The following is a 21,713-nucleotide window of genomic DNA, read 5'->3' as shown; positions in this document are numbered from 1 at the left end:
TTTTTGAGAGAGAAGTGCAAGGAATAGTGAAGAAGATCAACTTCAGCCTTCTACCTGTGATGGTCTTGATTAGAGCACTGGGCTCAGCCTTCATCTCATTCCCATGTACAAATGTGTGTCAGGCCAACATCCCCGATTACTTACTTAGGACACAGGGTATTTGAAACGTGAAAGCATAGAATTTTAGAACTGGATGGGGCTGTAAAGAGCGTAGACCCAACAGCGGCATCTTTATAGATGAGGCAGCTGTGGCCTTGAAGTCTCAGGCTTGGTTGAAACCTCGACTCTGGGTTAGCAGCTGCCGTCACACCCTCTTTATTGAGTTTCCAGAGTTCCCTGTAGGGCAGATAAAGAGCCAAGTAGATTTTCCCACAACAGCTCTGTTAACAGATTTCTGTTCCTGTGTTTCCAAATTCGAGAAAGAATATATAGTTTCTGGCAAGGCATTTTGGAATAGCTAGTGGCAGCATTTTTAAGTATTATGATAAAAAGAGATCAGTGATTGCTCATTTATTCATTCACTAACCATTTAATAAACTTATGCAACACTTTTTCAACTAGGGTTGCCAGCAAAGCCATGTGTAAGGGATAACATTTGATCAGAGACCCAAACAAGAGGGATGGAGTCTTGGAATGAGGACGGCATTCCAGGTCATATAAGCCCAAATATAAAGCACCATGGAACAAATGTGTTCAGTGTGTCTGGGATTTAGAAGATGAGGCATGAGGAATTCCCTTGCAGTTTAGTGGTCAAGACTCAGCACTTTCACTGCCATGGGCCTGGATTCGATCCCTGTTTAAGGAAATAAGTTCCTGCAAGCCATGTGGTGTGGCCAAAAATAAGAAAAAGAATTATGTCTAAAAAAAGAAAAAACTGAAAATTATATCCCACTATAAACATCTCCCATTGTGAAGATGGGGAGTAGGGGCAGATCATGGACAAAAGTCATCTCTATAGTCTTGAGTGGACGGTATTGATCTGGCAGAGCCAGGAGCATGGCAATGGCATATGAACTGGATTTGCACACAGGTGATAGTATTTTCAATAGGAATAAATAATAATTAAAAAAAGAAGAAGAGGTATGGAATCAAGTGCTGTGCCTTAGAACTGTTCACCGTGAGATGTTGGGAGATCCAGTGGAGAAGTCTATAAAGCAGTTTTACCAAACAGGCTGGAACTCGGGGGAGAATTCAAGGCTGGGGATGGATGTTGATGATTCAGGAGCATATGGATGATGTCTTGCTGGATGAGAGCTACTGAAAGAAGAATGTCAGGGGAGAATGAAGTGATCACTGCTCAGTTGGTCCTCTCCAATATTTGAAGTTCAGCCCCCTGCAGTGGGTGCACAGAGTCATGACCCCTGGACCACCAGGGAATTCCCATGTTTGCTAGGTTATATGTTGTGTGGCATCAGATGAAAAGAAGTTCCCTAAATGTTTCATAAATTTTATAAATTTTCAGGAGGAGACAGCGGTGGAAACTGGAAAGGCAAGTAAGGGAAAAAAAAACAACGACAACTAAACAATCAAGAGAAGAGGATGACTTGGAATTTAAGCCTGATAGAGTTTTAAGACTAGGAGGGTACCTAGCAATGCCTGTGTGCTGAGACATCATGTAATCTGAATGAATTGCTGGGCTTGGTAAGGTGTAGATGTGGCTCTGACAAGAGTGTTTTCATTGAATAAAAGTTTGACTGGATTAGGCTTGAGAGAGACTGAGAAGGAAGTGGAGGTTGATGTATTAAAAATTCCTTGGAAGAGTTTTGTTTTTTTTTTTAAGCACAAGACACTATGGAATTGATGGTAATAGATGGAGACATGACATCTAAAGGGGTATTTATGTAGTGACTCTTTTTTAGAGGATTTTCAGTAAATTTGCTATGGAATTCAGTAATGTAAAATAATAACTGTTTCCGCTCTCTGTGTGTGTGTGTGTGTGTGTGTGTGTGTGTGTGTGTGTGTGTAGGCCATGCCAGGCAGCATGCAGGATCTTAGTTCTCTGACCAGGGATTGAACTCATGCCCTCTGCAGTGGATGCACAGAGTCCTAATCCCTGGACCACCAGGGAATTCCCCTGTTTGCTATGTTATATATTGTGTGGCATCAGACGAAAAGAAGTTCCCTAAATGTTTCATAGATTTATTTAATATCAGTGTTAAAATAAATTCTAAAGATAGAATAATCTAACCTCTTCCCAGACCAATATCCCTTCCTATAAGGCAACACATTGCATCTTTGTACAGACCAAAGAGTCCAAAACAAGTTCTTTATGTGTACCAAACAGAAATCTATTTTGTAACCTTTTGGATGTCCTAGTTTTATCCTTTTGGGCCACACCTTGTCCAGCTGCACCTGCTGAACCTGAGGTGACCCTGGTGTCCTTGGCACCTCTTTTACAGCCCCGCACTCCCATCCCCCATCCACTCTTTGCATAATATCATTTTAAATCCCTTCACCAGCCTGACAGCCAATCCTTTCTAATGGCCCAGGTCCCACATACAACGGGCATAACCATCAGATCTCCTCTATGGATCTTTGGCTCTTCTGAAAAATCCCTGTATTCAGTCACATAAGTCTCTCTGGAATCCAAATAAATAGGAATTGAACAGAATGGGAATGGGGGGAGGAAATGCGTGTGTTTCTGATCTGAAATGTTGGTTAAAAAAAAGTGAATGACAAGGTGAGTGGGTGCTTCTTGATGGGGAGTTTGGCTTATGGACCCAGCGCAGTTGCCTTCTGACCTTCGTGTTTGAGGAACCCTATGTTATATGTGCCGTGAACACATCCAGGTGCTCACAGAGCGATCAAATATAAGTTTCGCCACTCCAGAAGCAGGCGTTTCTAATCCCTGCTTAATAAAGAAGAAAATAAAGGCCCAGAAACTCTAGATAGATTGTTCAAAATCACGTGTTTTGCAAGTGGCAGCATTGACATTTAAATCAAAGTCTGTCCGGCTTCAGAGACTCTCTTAGACTTGACCTGAGTTCTTGGCAACGTGCTTGGATCATAGGCTTGGAGCACCTTGGATGTTTTCCTTTCTCTGTGGGTCTTCAAAGTGTATAATTTTTTTTTAATTTTTTAAAAAATCGAAGTATAGTTGATATACTATATGTGTTTCGTGTGTACAGGAAAGTGACTCAGATTCTTTTCCATTATACGTTGTTGAAGTAGAAGTGAAGTGAAGTCTCTCAGTCGTGTTGACTCTTTGCGATCGCTACCAGGCTCCTCCAGGCAAGAGTACTGGAGTGGGTTGCCATTTCCTTCTCCAGGGGATCTTCCCTACCCAGGGATCGAACCCAGGTCTCCTGCATTCCAGGCAGACGCTTTAACCTCTAAGCCACCAGGGAAGCCCCATTATACGTTATTACAAGATATTATATATAGTTCCCTGGGCTAAGCAGTAGATCTTGTTGCTTATCTGTTTTGTGTATAATAGTGTGTGTTTGTGAATCCCAGATTTCAAATTTATCCCACTCCCTTTCCTCTTGGTAACCATAAGTTTGTTTTCTGTCTGTGAGTCTATTTCTGTTTTGTAAATAAGTTTGTTTGTATCTTTTTTTTGATTCCACATATAAGTGATTAAGATGTGTCATTTCTTAGCATGTTTCATTATATTATACTTTTTATTATGGTATGCTCTTCATGATACTATTTTAATCAGATGTTTTATTTTCTAAGATATTACATTATATTATTCTGTTGACACCTTCTCTGGGTCCAACTCTATTCAAGGTAGAAGATGCTAAGACAGGAAAAACTCAGTCCCTGACCCTCAGAGGTTGATGAGTCTGTAGAAAAGATAACCCAAATACTTATATAAAGCAAAGCAGGGTGGATGATCGTGAAGAGAGGCACAAATGAGTGCTCTCGCCTCTAGAACTGTATGGGGGTGGGGCGGCCGTGATCAAGTGGGAGACCTTAACATTCTTCATGAAAAAGTTAGAATGTGAGCTGAGTTTGAAAGGATGAAGGAATGCGATTGTTCAGGGGGAGGTGGGGCGTAGCCACAGCTCGAGAACAGCGTGGACAGTGGGAAACCTTAAGATAAGCTAGGAGGCGTCTAGTGATTGAGCTGGAGGAAAAGACGCACATTAGAGATAAATGATAGACAGCTCATCAGCAGGAAAGACAGGACCATACTGGCAAAGGTATGACTGTTATGCACCTGGTAACAGGAAACCTTACAGGATTTATTTTTAAAAAAAGTTGTGACTGTAGTATGTATAGGAGGCTCATGACTTTTTGGATTTAGGACTTTTTTGTGTTGTGAAGAGAAGTTACATCTCTAATTATAGTGAAAGTGAAAGTGTTAGTTGCTCAGTCATGTCTGACTCTTAGTGGCCCTGTGGACTCCCACCAGGCTTCTCTGTCCATGGGATTCTCCAGACAAGAATTCTGGGGGTGGGTTGCCATTTCCTCCTCCAGGGGATTTTCCCGACCCAGGGATTGAACCCAGGTCTCCCACGTTGCAGGCAGATCCTTTACCGTTTGAGCCGCCATTTAACATGTCAGAATAGGTCATGTGCTATGACCTGTTTGGAACTGATGGATTTGCCCCATCAGTTTCTTGAGTTTTCTTGCAATCTTACATCTTGCTTGTTATATCTTCAGGTGACTATTTTAAAATGAACACAATTTGCAAATTTATTGGTGATAAAAAATAAAATTTATTAGTTCTCATTCCCATGTTAAGTGAAATATACTCTTGTATATAAAGACTGTAGGTTCAAACTAGCAAGCAAACTGTTTAAATATGAAAGTTGTGCAAGGGAAAAAATAATGGATTCAATTAAGATTTGCTAAGCCCTTTATTCTATTTTGAGTTAATGTTCCAGGTGAATAACTGTACTTCATGTTTAGTTAGGAAAACCACACTGGATTGTCACACTGGCCCTTTGCTGTCCCCCTGACATCCCTTAGGGTTGGGAACATGATTCTTGTTTGACTCAAAGCTGTCAAAAATTAATAGCAATCTGAATTGGTGGAGAAAATGTTGACTGCAGACTTCTCCGACAAAAAGTCCCCCTTCAGTTCTATTTTTGCACCTTTCAAATTATAATTTATATCATGCACCTCTGTCTGTTTAGATCCATTTGATACCCAAATTCATTTCTGTGATTGATTTTCTAGTAAGAGGATGAAAAGTTTTCATATTAATGGGTTTTTATTTAAAGCCCGTAAAAGCTAAGAATTTGAAATCAGCTAGATTTATATTAAATTTCCTGATAGGAAATGGTTTTCTGAGATTACTAGTTGCCTTTTTTTAGAATACTAAAGCTATTAATAAACCATCTCTTTATTACATCTTCCTTCAATAACACCACAGAATGGCTATAAAATATTCCAAATATCTCTTAAAAAGGACTGAAATTGAAACATTTAAAAACTCTGGGCTTTCCCAGTTTTGCTTTCGCTGTCTATTAGAATAGCTGAGTAACTCTGTTTACTATGTGGCTGTAGAAGGATGTCGGCCGTCTCAGATGTTCTTAAAGGTGGCCACCCTTCCAGGGGCCCAGCTGGAGGAATCTTTCCAGGACAATGCCCCCCACCCTGCCCCAGGCCTATGTGGATGCAGAGTAGGGAGGGAGCTTGTTTAAAACTTGCCTGCGTATCTCCCCTGACCCCCCTAAAATTTACCAGAACTGCAGCAGGAGGAAGCCAAGGCCCGCATGTTGTCCAGGAACTCGGCTGATACTCTGGTCTGTCTGCTATAACCCACTCTCCCCATCATCTGTAATGACCCCCTGAGAGGATGCTTTTTCCTTCCTCAAGTCTCATCTTGACCTTGCTTGCCCTCCAACCCTGTCAACCACTGGTCAGGATTCTTATTGGCGGTCCAATTTGTATCAACTCAGAGAATGAAGCCATAAAGCAATTCAAACAAGAGAACCTATAGAATAACTCCCGGTTTTCTGTGTGATACTATGCCATAGATAATTTCAATTTTAGAATATTTTATGTATTGTAAATAGTCATCATATATGGAAGTGATCTATTTAATCTGGTACAGTGGTGCTTATGCTAAGTCCCTTCAGTCGTGTCTGACTCTTTGCCACGCTATGGACTGTAGCCCGCCAGGCTTCTCTGTCCGTGGGCTTCTTCAGGTGAGACTACTTGAGTGGGTTGCCGTCTCCTCCTCCAGGGGATCTTCCCAACCCAGGGATCGAACCTGCATCTCTTATGTCTCTTGCATTGTCAGGCAGGTTCTTTACCACTAGCGCCACCAGTGGAAGACTCTTCAAGGAACAGATCATATGATACATTTCTTTGCTTTTATTTCTCAGTGCAGAGTCTCAACATAGCAGTTATTGAAAAGTTCCTGTGATTTGTATTGCTGAAACTGATGTTTTCTTCTCTGCTCTCTGCCTTTAGCACTCAATCTGGCTTGAAGCATCTATATCTAGAGCAGTGGGTGGATAGTTGGAGTCACAGAGTCTTGACAGCCAACTAGACTGGTTGTCTGTAGGTCGTTAAAGGATTAAAGTGAAGCATTTAAAAATTGTTGTGGCATTTGCGTTTCCAGCCCATCCTAAAGGAGATCAGTCCTGAGTGTTCATTGGAAAGACTGATGTTGAAGCTGAAACTCCAATACTTTGGCCACCTGATGCAAAGAGCTGACTCATTTGAAAAGACCCTGATGCTGGGAAAGATTAAAGGCAGGAGGAGAAGGGGATGACAGAGGATGAGATGGTTGGATGGCATCACTGACTCAATGGACATGAGTTTGGGTAAACTCTGGGAGTTGGTGATGGACAGGGAAGCCTGGCGTGCTGTGGTCCATGGGGTCGCAAAGAGTCAGACACAACTGAGTGACTGAACTGAACTGAACTTGCATTTAAGATAGGCGACCAGTAAAATGTTGCTATCATTGTTGTTGTTCAGTCACCCAGGCGTGTCTGACCCTTTGCAACCCCATGGACTGCAGCACACCATGCCTCTCTGTCTCTTGCCATCTCGTGAGGTTAGCCCAAGTTTACATCCATTGCATTGGTGATGCCATCCAGCCATCTCGTCCTCTGATGCCCTCTTTCCTTCTGCCTTCAATCTTTCCCAGCATCAGGGACTTTTCCAATGAGTCAGCTGTTCACACCAGATGACCAGAACACTGGAGCTTCAGCTTCAGCATCAGTCCTTCCAATGAGTATTCAGGGTTGATTTCCCTTAAGACTGACTGGTTGCTATCATTAGTCCTAAACAAAACAACACAGGCAAACCCAAATTAGTTTGCTTCTTTTATTCAGGGTAACTCTAAATTGCTGCAGTGTCCCCATAATCATAATTTATGGGAGCTGAGCTCCATGTGGCATAAAAGGAATTTCTTCCAGATGGTAAATCTAACCTAAAAAACATTTCTGTAATTGCTAATGGAGCCCTGGTAACTTAGCGTCTTACACGTTGATTGAGAGAGGTGTTCTAATCTCTCACAGCAATATTGCCACAGCAGATCTTGTATGAGAGAGGATGTGGGGAGGAAAAAAGAAGAAGATATTAAACAAGAGGAACTTGCCCAAGGGATAAAGTTCCCTTTATGCTCCTTTCTGCCTGAATAGCTTACCCCTTAAAAGTAGCACCAGTTAATACCTTTTGCATTATTTTTCAGGCATCCTCTGCTTTTCTGCCAGTCTTTATTTGGTGTAACTGAATTGGATCTTCTCTCATCCTGGTCTTTTGAAATGCTCCTTCTTTTCAATGATATCTATCACCATGAAAATTTGAAACAACCTAAATATCTTATAAAATATAGCCATTCAATGCAACATTGGGCAGCCTTGAGAATAATAGTGTAGGTGTTCTGGTAAAAGACTGTGAAGAAGGATTCTTTTTTATATCTCTCCCTGAGACTTATCAAAGGCAACAAAAAAGAATGTAAAACCGATGGGAAAAATGTTAACTTTAATAACCTTGAAAATACTAGTCATAATCCAACCCTACCCCCCACCCTCCAAAAATATCCACCAGAATAGTGACATTTGGATCATTGAGAAGGACTTTGAGAACCAACACACACTTATGCAGAGCTCAAGCAAGGCATGGGCCTCTTAAGAAGTAGGCATTGGGCTCCCTGATGGTCTACTGGTTAAGAATCCACTTGCCAATGCAAGGGATAGGGGTTCAATCCCTGGTCCAGGAAGATTCTACCTACTGTGGAGCAACTAAGCCTGTCGGATGCAGCTGCTGAGCCCTGGTGCCTCGAGTTTATGCTCCACAACAAGAGAAGCCGCTGCAATGAGAAGTCCAGGCACCACACTGGAGAGTAATCCCCACTGAGAGAGCCAGAGAAAGCCTGTGCATAGCAAGAAGAAGCAGCACAGGCAAAACTAATAAATCTTAAAAAAAATTTTTTTAAAGTAGGCATCTTTTATAAAAGTAAGTGATGAGGCCTTCCTGCTGGCTCAGTGGTGAATAATCCACTTGCCAGTGCAGGAGTCACAGATTCAATCCCAGGTCTGGGAAGATCCCACGTGCCGAGGAACAGCTACACCTGTGTGCTGCAACTACTGAGCTTGTGCTCTCGAGTCTGGGAGCTGCAACTCTTGAGCCCAGGTGTCGCAACTACTGAAGCTTGCACGACCCAGAGCCTGTGCTCTGCAACATGAGAAGCCTCCGCAATGAGAAGCCCACATACCGCAACTAAACAGTAGCCCCTGCTTGCTGCATTAGAGAGAAGACTGCGCGACAACGAAGACCCAGCGCAGCCATAAATAAATAAAATTGTCAATTAAAAACAGAAAAGAAATATCCGCACTTAGGCAACACACCTCCAAGTAAAGATGTGTTAAAACATCTAATCAGCAATTTTGCTTCTAGGATTTCATCCCCTGGATCTACACATACTTGTATGCAAAGCTATATTACAGAACTGATGATTATGGAATTTTTGCTATATATATATATATATATATATATATATATATATATATCTCCTAATATATATGTGTCCTAATATATACATTTATACATCCTAATTTCTCCCATAGGGAGCTCCTAATAAATAGTAAAATGTATCCATACCATGAAATATCATGAATCTATTTTAAAAATGAGGAAGATTTGTTTTGATGTAATGTGAAGTTGTGAAAGTGTATGTACTTTTATCCCCAAAGTAATCTCTACATATGTTAAGAGTGTGTGAGCATATATAAATATTGAAAGAAAGTAAAAGTGTTAGTTGCTCAGTCGTGTCTTTTTGCAGTCCCGTGGGCTATAGCCCTCTAGACTCCTCTGCTTATGGGATTCTTCAGGCAAGAATACTGGAGTGGGTAGCCATTCTCTTCTCCAGGGGATATTCCCAACCCAGGGACTGAACCTAGGTTTCCTGCATTGCAGGCAGATTCTTTACCATCTGAGCCACCAGGGAAGCCCATATAAATATTACATTGTGGTGGCACTAGTGGTAAAGAACCCACCTACCAATGTAAGAGACACAAGAGATGTGGGTTCAATACCTGGGTTGGGAAGATCCCCTTGAAGAGGGCATGGCAACCCATTCCAGTATTCTTGCCTGGAGAATCCCATGGACAGAGGAGCCTGGTGGGCTACAGTCCATTGGATCACAAAGAGTTGGATACAACTGAAGCAACTTAGCACCCATATTTAACAGTTTATTAAAATTGTGAGGCTAACCAAGAAGCTGTTAATATTCATTGACATCAAGATAAATTAAGTAGAAAAAGTTAGGTCAAGTATAATATGATTTTATCTGTGGTCTCATTTTCCTTCCTCTCTCTCACTGCCTTTATTGAAACTTCGTACCAAGCACTGTTGTAAGTGCCTCATATGGGTAATCTTATTTAAATCTCACAACAACCTTAAAACCACCCCAAAGAAAACTTTTATTAACACATTCCCAGTTTAGCCATGAGGATATTGAGGTATAATAGAGTTTAATAATTTGCCAAAAATCTGAAAGCTAGTGAATGCCAGAGCCAGAATTTGAAACCAGGCAGTCTGGCTTTAGAGCTTATGTTCATAACTCTTAGGCAGTCATGCTGTCCTATACACATGTACATCCATCACACAGCTTCACACAGAAAAAGCGGTTGGCAGAATGTAGCTTTAGGGCATTTTAATAGAGTGCTTTTATTTGTACTTCTGTATGTCAATTACACAGTCTGTGGCCGTTATATGATTGTACTGTATTACTCCTGTTTGTTTGTTTGTTTGAATCAGGCCTAGTTCCCTATTATGTACTACAAAAAATCTAAAGCACACGGGCCTGCCTTGTCCTCTGGTGGAGAAATCTAGCGTGTTATCTGTGGGATTTTAAATTTATACTTTCACTGAGAAAATGGCTCTGTGGGCCTCCTGCTGGAACGTGATTCTCTCCTCTGCATCCTAGCTGTGCAACCTTGTACCAGTTACGTAACTTCTCTCTATCTTTGTTTGCTCCTGTATAATATGTGTATCATGAAAAGGATAGGCTTCTTGATTTATTGTAAGGATTAAATGTTTATCAAGTGTCAACTGCCCAGAATAGCAATCAGCATGTTCGGTAAACATCAGCTATTGCATTAGATGGGCACCTAAGTAAGTTAACCTGAATTTACGTTGAACCTGAAAGGATTGGGAGAAAGAGAATGAATGTTGGTCCGGATGGTCCTGGTGGCTCTGCCAGGCTTTCCTGGCTCAGGACTGAGTCTGGGAAGAATGAGATGGGAGTCCAGAGCCTGTGCTTCTCTCAGTCCGTCTCAGTGTCCACTTACCTCTTAGTGTGGGCATCTCACCTCCTAGGATGACTCTAGGCCTAAAGAGATGCAATTTTCATAGGAGATGGCTAGTACAGGCTAAGTGTATCAGCCTATGAAGTTGCCTTCATTTGACTGTTTTAGATCCACAAAATTAGCAATTTCACCTGGTTCAGCCTAACAAGTTATCAGTTGCTCAGCTGGAACATTTGTGGGTTTTGCTTTTACTAAGAAAGATAAGACATTAGGTGTTCTTTCTTTCTTTTTCATCCCTGCTTTTATTCCCCTACACAGAGCATGTTTTCTGTTTTTCTCCTTCGTTAAGTGGTCATGTCTATTTTCAAGGAAGTTTTGAGTAGTGGAAACATGTTCTTGATGACACCTGACCTCCAATCCATTCCTGTGTCTTCACTCTTTGCCCCAGGGCTCATACATTGTCTAATCCATCCATGTCTGCTCTCAGGAAAGAACCTCATAAATTCAGTCACGGAGAGGAACAAAGGGCGAATAGGACCTAGTGCTCTCCTGCAAGAGCTGTGCAGGTTTCAATAACCACCATCTTCCATGAGAAGAGCACGAATCACGGATTCTAGACTGGAAGGCTCTCTGTGTCCTAGGGTTGGAGGCTGGTAGTTGGGATTTGAAAGAAGAAAATTTCTGGAACCTGTAAAAATAGATATAGCCTGTTTCTTAGCCTCTGAGGTCCAGAATTCCCTGGTTCCCCAATTTTTCTGATATAGGCTTTAAGACCACATATTGGGATTGTTGTAGATAAAGTATATAATACTTATAGATTTTATATTATTTTACACAACCCTCACAATAACCTTAGGAAGCTGGGGGGTACTATTATTATCATCATTTTAGAATTAAGGAAATGGAGACTTATAGCAGTTAGGGAATTTGCTCAAGGTCATTCAACTAGTAATGGTAGAAAGTCCCTTGGACAGCAAGGAGATCAAACCAGTCAATCTTAAAGGAAATCAACCCTGAATATTTATTGGGAGGACTGATGCTGAAGCTGAAGCTCCAATACTTTGGCCACTGATGCAAAGAGACCACTCATTGGAAAAGACCCTGATGCTGGGAAAGATTGAGGGCGGGAGGAGAAGGGGGTGACAGAGGATGAGATGGTTGTATGGCATCATTGACTCAATGGACATGAGTTTGAGCAAACTCCAGGAGATGGTGAAGGACAGGGAAGCCTGGTGTGCTGCAGTCCATGGAGTCCCAAAGAGTCAGACACAGCTTAGCAACTGAAAAACAAAGAAATGTCACAAGTCTCTATCTATGGCTTGGGGCCATGAGAAATAATGTCAGTTGTGATGGTCCTACAGACTCATCCCCTCTAAGCTTCCTTGATTCTAGGATATGACCATGAGACCATGATGTACTGGAAGCCCTGGCTCATTCTGGTTCTCTACTGAGGACCACTATTTAGAATTTAAGTACAGATAATTCATAATAAATGTTAATATATTCCTTTTTAGTGAAAAATAACTTAGATTGGTAAATGCGTTACTAGCATTCATGTGTAGTCACTCAGTCATGTCTGACTCTTTGTGACTCCTTGGATTGTAGCCCACCAAGCTCCTCAGTCCATGGGATTTCCCAGGCAAGAATACACGAGTAGCTTATCATTTCTTCATCTGGCAAGTCTTCCCAACCAGAGATCCAACCCACGTCTCCTGCATTGCAGACGGAGTCTTTATCCACTGAGCCACTGGGGCACGACTTATTTATTGTTATCAATAAAATAGTTATAAAATGTATGATAAGATTTGTAACACTTCAAAAGTCTTCTACTCTAATGAAAGTACTAATTAAATTTTTATAGCCCTCCATGATTTTGTCCATATTTATAGCAAAACAAATCTAGATACAATGATCTGGTTAAAAACATTTAAAATATTGAATGATTCCACCTCCCACAAAGTGTTTGGAAATAATGAAATACATTTGCACTGCAGAATTATGACTGTCAGCAAATGTTGAAAAGGCAGCAATATAAGTGGCCAGTCGTGTTTGAAGTGCAAAGAACCGATGTAGGCATACTTGTGCAGAAAGGAAAGTATAACCTTTGTATTTGGGGTTATTAAGTATTTATATGATGAGTCATAGTTTGTCAAGAAAAGAAGTATAATTTTCTAGAAATTAATAAATAAAAGTATCTTTTTAGACTGATTCCAACTTTAAATTACATTTTGTGCTATATGATTTATATTATTTATGAGTCAAGATAGCCATTTACATTTCAAAAGCCCTTTGAAGCTAGACATTAATAGAATAAATCATCACAAGGTGATATAACATGATTTCCTTTTGAATTTCCTGCTGAGATAACTTCATATTTGCAGCTGTCAGGACCATCATAAATTATAAATTTGATCTTTCTTTTTAAATTTAGCAGTCTCTGTGTGTGTGTCTGTACACACACACACATATACACACGCAAAGATCTTTAAACACTTCTATGGAGTGAGCAGGGCTAGCTAATGTGGAAGAATAGGTTAGTGTTGATGTTATTAATACAAAGAAGGATGTGAGACCTACTATGAAAGTATTTAAGACAAGGGGCTACAGATTTTGAGAGAAAGGAAAGAGAATGCCCAGGTGTGGTATCATGGGAGAGCTTGCCTTTGAACTTGGAGCTGAAGAAGAGGAGTTTTACCAGGTGCAACAGAGAAGCTGGAGGTGTCCAAAGTGGCAGAGCCAACTTGAAAAAAGATAGAGTCAGCAGGCAGCCAGAAAGACAAGCCCAGTCTGTATTCAGAAAGTGTGGAGCGGGTACAGATTGGCAGAAGGAAGCCGCAGTGCAGTGCAACCAGCTCTATGTGGGTTATTGGTGACCTGACCAGAAAGTAGGTTGAGGCCAGGTTGGAAAAAGCTTTGAGTCCTGGGATATGAAGTACGAACCCTGCTAAGCAGTGGTAACCCATTTTAAGGTGGCAGGGGAATGATGTTGTCAAGAGATATGCTCTGAAAAATTAATCTTGTGTTAGTGAGTAGTGTGACGCAGACAGCAAAGAGGGGGAATCAGGGAAGACTGGAAGAGATACATGAGAATCAGCTGCAGCATCTGTGCACATCTACACCCAGGCAGGGATTCTGATTCGGTGAGTCTGAAGTGGCCCTGTGGTCTTGATATCCACAGGGACCCCAAATGAGGCTTAGGCTGGTGGACACTGTGCCCTGTTAAGAAACATCGAGAGAAAGTGAGGAGGTGTTTGAACTACAAATGAAATAGGAGTGGCCTGCAGACAGAAGGAATGAAAGCTGTCAAAGGTGACTGAATTTGAGAACTGGGGCCGGGAGAGAGGCTTAGTTTTGGGACTCATCACGCCGTACCCGTTTACACGATCATCTCCTGCCCTGAAGTTGCCCTAGCTCCTCTTAAGACGCAGTGAGCACTCAGAAGTGTTTGTGGAATGGCACGATCCCTTGTAGGCTCAGAGATGCCTGCAGCGATCTAGCCTCTCTCGTGGAGGACCGACTGGGAATTCAGTCAGCTGGAGGCACTGGTTGAACATGGTCGCTCATGGAAGAGCCCTCTCAGACTCTCCCCGCCCTGTCCCTGTGTGCCCAAAAGTGCTACATCACTAGGCCCATCGGCAGCTAGCCAGGAATTCAATTCATCGTGAGCGCCACTTGGGGGACAGACTCAGGCAGGCGATTCTTTGCACCCTTGGGTTCACCCATCAGTGGCTCCTGAGGCCTCCTGGGACAGCTTTTCAAACACTTACTTTGTGACTGGCTTTGCAAGGGTAGATTTTAGTCAAGTTTACCAAGTGAAGAGAAACTGGTCAATGAAGAAAGTGACACATTGTTTAAACAGCTAAGAGAAAAGTGACATAGATGTTAATGCATGCCCTGAGCTAGGTGCCAAATAGCCTTTCGCACATTCTGAATGCTACACACACGGACATCCTAGTTATCCGTGGCTCTGTAACAGGCTACAGAAGCTTCGTAGCAGAGAACATTATGCCCAGGCACTTGGTCGATTAGGAATTTGGACAGGCCTTGGGAGGGATGGCCAGTCTCTCCTTCACCATGTCTGGGTCTTCAGCCAGAAGACTTGAAACCTGGAGGTTGGACCCATCACGAAGCTCTCTGAGCACATCTGGCAGCTGGTTGGCTCTTGGCTGAGACTTTAGCTGGAGCACCTGCCTGTGGCTTCTGCATGTGGCCTGATCAACCTCTGAATATAGGGCCCGGGTTCCAAGGGCAGGAGAGAGAGAGAGAGCCAGGGAAAAACCTTTTTGCCTCTAAGACCCAGACTCAGAAGTCACAGGGCATCACTCCAGATACATCCTGTTTGTCACTGGATGTTTGTCCCTCCTCCAGGGGATCTTCCTGACCCAGGGATCGAACCCAGGTCTCCTGTATTTCAGGCAGATTCTTCACTGTCTAAGCCACCAGGGAAGCCCTCCTCTTTGTCAGAGCAGGTCCTATAGGCCCACCCACTGTCCCGGGGAGGAAAAGTACTCTTTATCTCCTCATGGAGTAGTAGTAGCAAGGTTCTGCAAGAGCATGGAGGATTAGAAATACTGTTGTCTTATTCAGAAGATGCAATCTTCCTCAAAATGGTGAAAAAAGGGAATATTCTTATGTTTCTAAATTTCAACTGATGGAGCCTATTTAGTGAGAAGCGGCCGTGAAGCATCGTTATATTTGTAGATTTACATTTCTCAGTTTTAGGTGTGTGCAGTCAAATGTCTTCTGAAACAAATCAGAATATTAAATAATACCCATTTCTAAAGACTTCAGAGGTTTTTAAGTGGATAACCTAGAAATAAAATGTGCCTCTTACTGTTTAAAAATGTTCGTGCAATTAGTAGTGACAGTGACATAAAATATTGTTTTATGAATAATACATACATTTTATAGAAGAGATCTATTCATACTGCTTAGAGGTCAAAATTATTCATTTTGAAAATTAGTCGGAAAGCAAGGCTATAGACTTCTCAGGGCTGAGCAGCCTCAAACCTTCAAAGTAGGTAACCATGAAATCAAAGTCAGAATATTGGAAGTGAAGACTAAAAACCTCTGGGACTTCCCTAACCATCCAGTGGTTAAGACACTGCCCTTCCACTGCAGAGGACATGGGTTCAATCCCTGGTTGGGAACCTAAAATTCCACATGCTGTGCACCATGGCCAGAGAAGGGAAATATGATAAAATAAGTATTAATAAAATGTTTGCTATGGTTTTGCTGCTGATGATAGCAAATAACTGTTTCTGCTGTCTATGTGTAATAGAAAGGATGACACTTTACAAATACACAGGCATACACAGACACACACATGTGTACCCACAGCCACACCAACCCTGTTTAACATTATAGTTAGTATATTCAGGGAAGGAAAATGCAAGAAGTAAAAGAAAAAGTGGGGCTTATTCCAAGAACTGTTTGTTTCAGTCGTTTGCTGTCTATGTGAGGCCTTCTAGTCTTCTTGTAAGTGGATACTGTACAGTGTTAAAAAATAAATAAGTTTTATATATATATATTGCCCTATTGCTTTGTAAAGCCAAAAAAAAAAAAAGCCACTCACATCTGTAAGAATGAGATGTGATACCAGTGACTGGAGTTCTTCACTCTAAAGCTGGTCTGAAAAATTGTCATAATGAAACATTTCAGTGTTAGAAAATGATTGTGATCTAAAATATCACAACCATATCATTTTTAGACTCAGCCATTTTCATGGATCTTAATGAATTTTCTTTACCAGCAGCAGCATACACCGCCTTTCTCAAAATGTGTGTGGCTGTGCCCATGTTTCTGCCTGCAGACATGGCATTCTAGCTTAGCTGTGTGACTTTTCTAACATTCTTTACAGCTCCCAAGAAAATCCTTCCTATTATTGAACATATACATTACCATATGTAAAATAGATAGCCAGTGGATATTTGATGTATGACTCAGGGAGCTCAAACCAGTACTTTGTGACAACCTAGAGAGGTGGGATGGGGTGGGAGGTGGGAAGGAGGTCCAAGAGGGAGGGGACATATGTATGGCTGATTCATGTTGATGAATGGCAGAAACCAACACAAATTGCAAAGCTGTTATCTTCCAATTAAAAATAAATACATGAAAGAAAAAATCCTTCCTATTGTTGAACCACTTGCAACAGGTTTTATTCTCAAAAAAAAAAAAAAAAAAAGAAAGCATTTCATTATCCCCTGTGATTGTGAATAGCCATCTTAGTCAAGTGAAAGTGAAAGTGAAGTCACTCAGTCTTGCCCGACTCTTTGTGACCCCGTGGACAGCAGCCTGCACCAAGCTCCTCCGTCCATGGGATTTCCTAGGCAAGAGTACTGGAGTGGGTTGCTGTTTTCTTCTCCAATCTTAGTCAATGCTTGATTTACTTTAAAGACAAGAGAATACTTTTTTAATGTATGGAAAGTGATGATTGACAGTTTAAAGCTGGCATTTTATGTATCCTCAATTTGTTTTTAAAAGCCCTTCTTGTATGAAAATGATTAGTATAAAACATATTTGCATTGCTCACAATCTGTTTGCCATAGATCTTTTGTTAATGCTCAATTATTAAGTTAAATTGTGTCTCCATTTCCTCTGCTTGCTTTGAGTGTTATCCATTAGTCTTTAATATAATTGGACTAAATAGGAATTAGATTTGGGGAATCCCAGAGACAAACCCAGATTTTCTCACTGATTATTTGACGGTCAGCTTTGGAAGACAATAAGATAATTTCTGCAGTTCCTCTAGTTCATTTCGATAGGAAGGTCAAGAATCTGACTATCTATTTTTATACCTGTTATGATCCAAAGTATCCAATCAAAGTTTTTTTTAGACATTTATTTAATTTTATTTATTCATTTGGCTGCACCAGAGCTTAGGTATGGCATGTGAGATCTAGTTCCCTGACTAGGGATTGAACCTGGGCCCCTCCGCATTGGAAACTTGGAGTTTTAGCCACTGGACCACCAGGGAGGTCCCTCTATTTGAAGTTTTGAAAGCCCTTTGGTCTGTTTGTCACTGTGTACTTGGAAATACCTGTGTTTTTTGGGGATAACCTCCATTTTGTAGTAATGATTCTTTAGTTAGCTCTGACAAATTTAAATACCTTTGAAGTTATTTTTATGGAGAAATGACTAGGTGTAGAAGCATGAGCATACTAAGTTACAAAGGATTAGTCATCAAGAACTTAGCATATAATGAACTCTTGGAAATTAATTGATTGAAACAAACAAAAATAACATAATCTATAGAAAAGTGTTGTCCTCTGCCTAACAGAACTCAAAAATCAAGACTAGTGTATGTGCTAATATTTCTGCCATTCAGTTCAGTTCAGTCGCTCAGTCGTGTCCGACTCTTTGTGACCCCATGAATCACAGCACGCCAGGCCTCCCTGTCCATCGCCAACTCCTGGAGTTCACCCAAACTCATGTCCATCAAGTCAGTGATGCTATCCAGCCATCTCATCCTCTGTCATCCCCTTCTCCTGCCCCCAATCCCTCCCAGCATCAGGGTCTTTTCCAATGAGTCAACTCTTCACATGAGGTGGCCAAAGTATTGGAGTTTCAGTTTCAGCATCAGTCCTTCCAAAGAACACCCAGGACTGATCTCCTTTAGAACGGACTGGTTGGATCTCCTTGCAGTCCAAGGGACTCTCAAGAGTCTTCTCCAACACCACAGTTCAAAAGCATCAATTCTTCAGTGCTCAGCTTTCTTCACAGTCCAGCTCTTACATCTATACATGACCACTGGCAAAACCATAGCCTTGACTAGACGGACATTTGTTGGCAAAGTAATGTCTCTGCTTTTTAATATGCTGTCTAGATTGGTCATAACTTTCCTTCCAAGGAGTAAGCGTGTTTTAATTTCATGGCTGCAGTCACCATCTGCAGTGATTTTGGAGCCCCAAAAAACAAAGTCTGACACTGTTTCCACTGTTTCCCCATCTATTTCTCATGAAGTGATGGGACCAGATGCCATGATCTTCATTTTCTGAATGTTGAGCCAACTTTTTCACTCTCCCCTTTCACTTTCATCAAGAGGCTTTTGAGTTCCTCTTCACTTTCTGCCATAAGGGTGGTGTCATCTGCATATCTGAGGTTATTGATATTTCTCCCGGCAATCTTGATTCCAGCTTGTGCTTCTTCCAGCCCAGCGTTTCTCATGATGTACTCTGCATATAAGTTAAATAAGCAGGGTGACAATATACAGCCTTGACGTACTCCTTTTCCTATTTGGAACCAGTCTGTTGTTCCATGTCCAGTTCTAACTGTTCCTTCCTGACCTGCATGTAGGTTTCTCTTAAATGCCTCCTAATCAGTTATTCTGTGTCTGTGGTGTGTGTGAGCTGGGGCACCCTAACTTGTGGCCTGATGTGGACCACCTGAGAATCCTCATATGCATAACAATTTTTATTTATTTTGGGTATTTCCTAAAGCTATAGAATAGAAATACATACTGCAAACTGCACACAGCAAGCAGACTAGATTTAACATTAGTGAAGAAAGATGGGTTGGTACACATTTAAAAAAGAAAGGAAAAAGAAATCACAGAAGGAACAATTACATAGCTGACTGACTGGCTACCAGAAAGGCATGCACAGGCATGTTTGTGGATTAGTCAAGGTCCACTTTGTTCTTATTTGGTGGATTATGCAAAAGTTGTTTCTCAGAACACTGCTGATAGTGCTGCAGGACTTATAAGAGAAATTTTGTCTAAACTGGGTATTTTTAAAGAGATTAAACTAACATCAGGTTGCTCACATTTAGGGTAATAATAATAATAATATTTACCATAGATTAAGTACTCATTGTATTCCAGGCACTTTGCTGTTTGATTTACTCACATGTTGCTCTCAGCCACCCTGTGAGGTAGTTGTTGCTACTTCCTCCATTTTAAAGCTAAGGAAACTGATGCCCAAATAGGTTAAGAAACTTGCTCTGGTCACACAGCTCATAAATGGTGGGAAACCTACGTGGTTCTGATTCGAAAGATCATGCTTGTTCCCATGACATTGGACTCTAAAAATGGAGAGACATTTTAGATCATGACTAATCTATGTGTGGTTATGTGCTCAGTCCTGGCCGACTCTGCAACCCCATGGACTGTAGCCTGCCAGGCTCCTCTGTCCGTGGGATTTCCCAGGCAAGAGTACTGGAGTGGGTTGCCATTTTCTCCTCCAGGGAATTCTGAACCTGTGTCTCCTGAGTCTCCTACATTGGCAGGCAGATTCTTTACCACTGAGCCACTTGGCATAAAATATCACTGCTCTCTTGACTATTACCGGCAATTAACATAATGACATAATTATACAGATATTTTAAGAATCTAATGCACTGGATTTTAAACTTCATTTGGATAAGAGTCACATGAGGAGTGTGGCTAAGCCTCACCTAAGCTGTTCTCAAGCAAGACTGAGAGCTTGGGGACACCACACATTTTTTTTGACACTCTCCAATATCATCAACAATTATACATATATATATATATGTGTGTATATATATATATGTATAATATATATATATACATATATATATATGATATAGAAGATGTATGCAACTATGACATATATAAAACATAGTAGATTTGTCCCTCTTTTTCATTCTTCCCCTGTTTTGTGGCTCAGGTTGTAGTTATAAACTGGTATCCATGTCCACTTTCGCAGGTCATAATCAGGAGATTCTTGCATGCCTGGACCTTCTTGTCATTTGTTACTGAGAAGCTGTAACTGGTAAAGAGATGACTCAGAGCTTGAATAAATATTGTTAAAGTTTTACCTTGGTGTATGTGTGTAAATTTAAAATATATTCTGTGGTTCCGTTACAGGAAACAGAGCTTCAGTGCTAGTCTGAAAACGTGTTTGAAAATGAACCCATTCTGTTTCTTAGTAATAGAAGTTAGCCTTCTGGGATAAATATTATTTTAGGATAAGCGGGTACTATTATCACAATTAGTTTCCTAATCTTAATCAGTTTTTTTTTTTTTTTTAATGATTGACCTGACTTTCAAACACATGTATTAGAGCACTAGGATAATGAGTTTTTATAGGTAAATCCTCAGCAAATTCATAAAGAGAAATTATTATTTGTGAAAATCCCAAGATTACATGCTTAACATTTTTTGAGAATGAGCTTTCTAAAAACTTCCCAAACATTTATTTTCATGTTCAAAATTGGACAATGATAGTTCAGGCCTATGCAAGGGAAGGGGAACTGTGAGAAATGGATTCCCACCTTTTTCATCCTCTCTCTCTAGTTTAGGTACCTAAAGCACCTCTAAGTGCCTCACCCTTAGAAAACTATTCCTGTCTTTTTCCCCATCCCTTATTTCTCATTGCCAGAGGCTACTGAGCAAGGTGTTGTCTAATTAGAGCAATTGACAGTGAGGTGTGAATGACAAAATGCCTACCCTTCCCAGGAGGTGTTTTCATCCCTGAAGTGTTTATTAGACCAAAGACATCCTCCTGCTTCAGAATCTGTGGCTGAGATAGGTTTCACTGGTGTACTTCCTGCCTACCCTAGGAAGCCAGGTGACCTGGAAGACATACAGAATCCAGTTAACACAAAACACCAATGAGCAAATATCATAGAATCAGTTTTAGTTTATAATTTTGGGCGTTTCATTACTTGATTCTCTTTACCTCTGCTCTGCTCCTTTTTTAAGTGAACTCCTCTACGCCTGACAGAAAGCGAGCTGTCCTTCAGTTTTCAGTTCAGTTGCTCAGTCGTGTCCGATTCTTTGTGACCCCATGGACTGCAGCATGCCAGGCTTCCCTGTCCATCACCAACTCCTGGATCTTGCTTAAGCTCATCTCCATCGAGTTGGTGGTGCCATCCAACCATCTCATCCTCTGTCATCCCCTTCTCCTCCCGCCTTCAATCTTTCCCAGCATCAGGGTCTTTTCCAGCGAGTCAGTTCTTTGCAACAGGTGGCCAAAGTATTGGAGTTTCAGCTTCAACGTCAGATCAGATCAGATCAGATCAGTTGCTCAGTCGTGTCCGACTCTTTGCGACCCCATGCATCGCAGCACGCCAGGCCTCCCTGTCCATCAC

At 41.3% G+C, this 21,713-nt stretch overlaps 1 protein-coding gene and 1 non-coding gene across 13 annotated transcripts in view; one reads left to right on the top strand and one right to left on the bottom strand.

Annotated features, from left to right (window-relative positions):
- The window catches only part of SYNE1 (spectrin repeat containing nuclear envelope protein 1), a 496,771-nt gene that overhangs the window by 37,118 nt on the left and 437,940 nt on the right, over positions 1–21,713 (top strand). The window lies entirely within an intron of this gene.
- TRNAS-GGA lies at positions 3,276–3,347 on the bottom strand. The gene has a single exon. It is a non-coding gene; the product is annotated as a tRNA-Ser (tRNA).

This window comes from Bos indicus x Bos taurus, chromosome 9, assembly GCF_003369695.1.
Source record: "Bos indicus x Bos taurus breed Angus x Brahman F1 hybrid chromosome 9, Bos_hybrid_MaternalHap_v2.0, whole genome shotgun sequence".
NCBI classification, from domain to species: Eukaryota; Metazoa; Chordata; class Mammalia; order Artiodactyla; family Bovidae; genus Bos; species Bos indicus x Bos taurus.
Note: the sequence above shows the minus strand (reverse complement) of the source record. Positions and strands in the feature narration are given on the sequence as shown.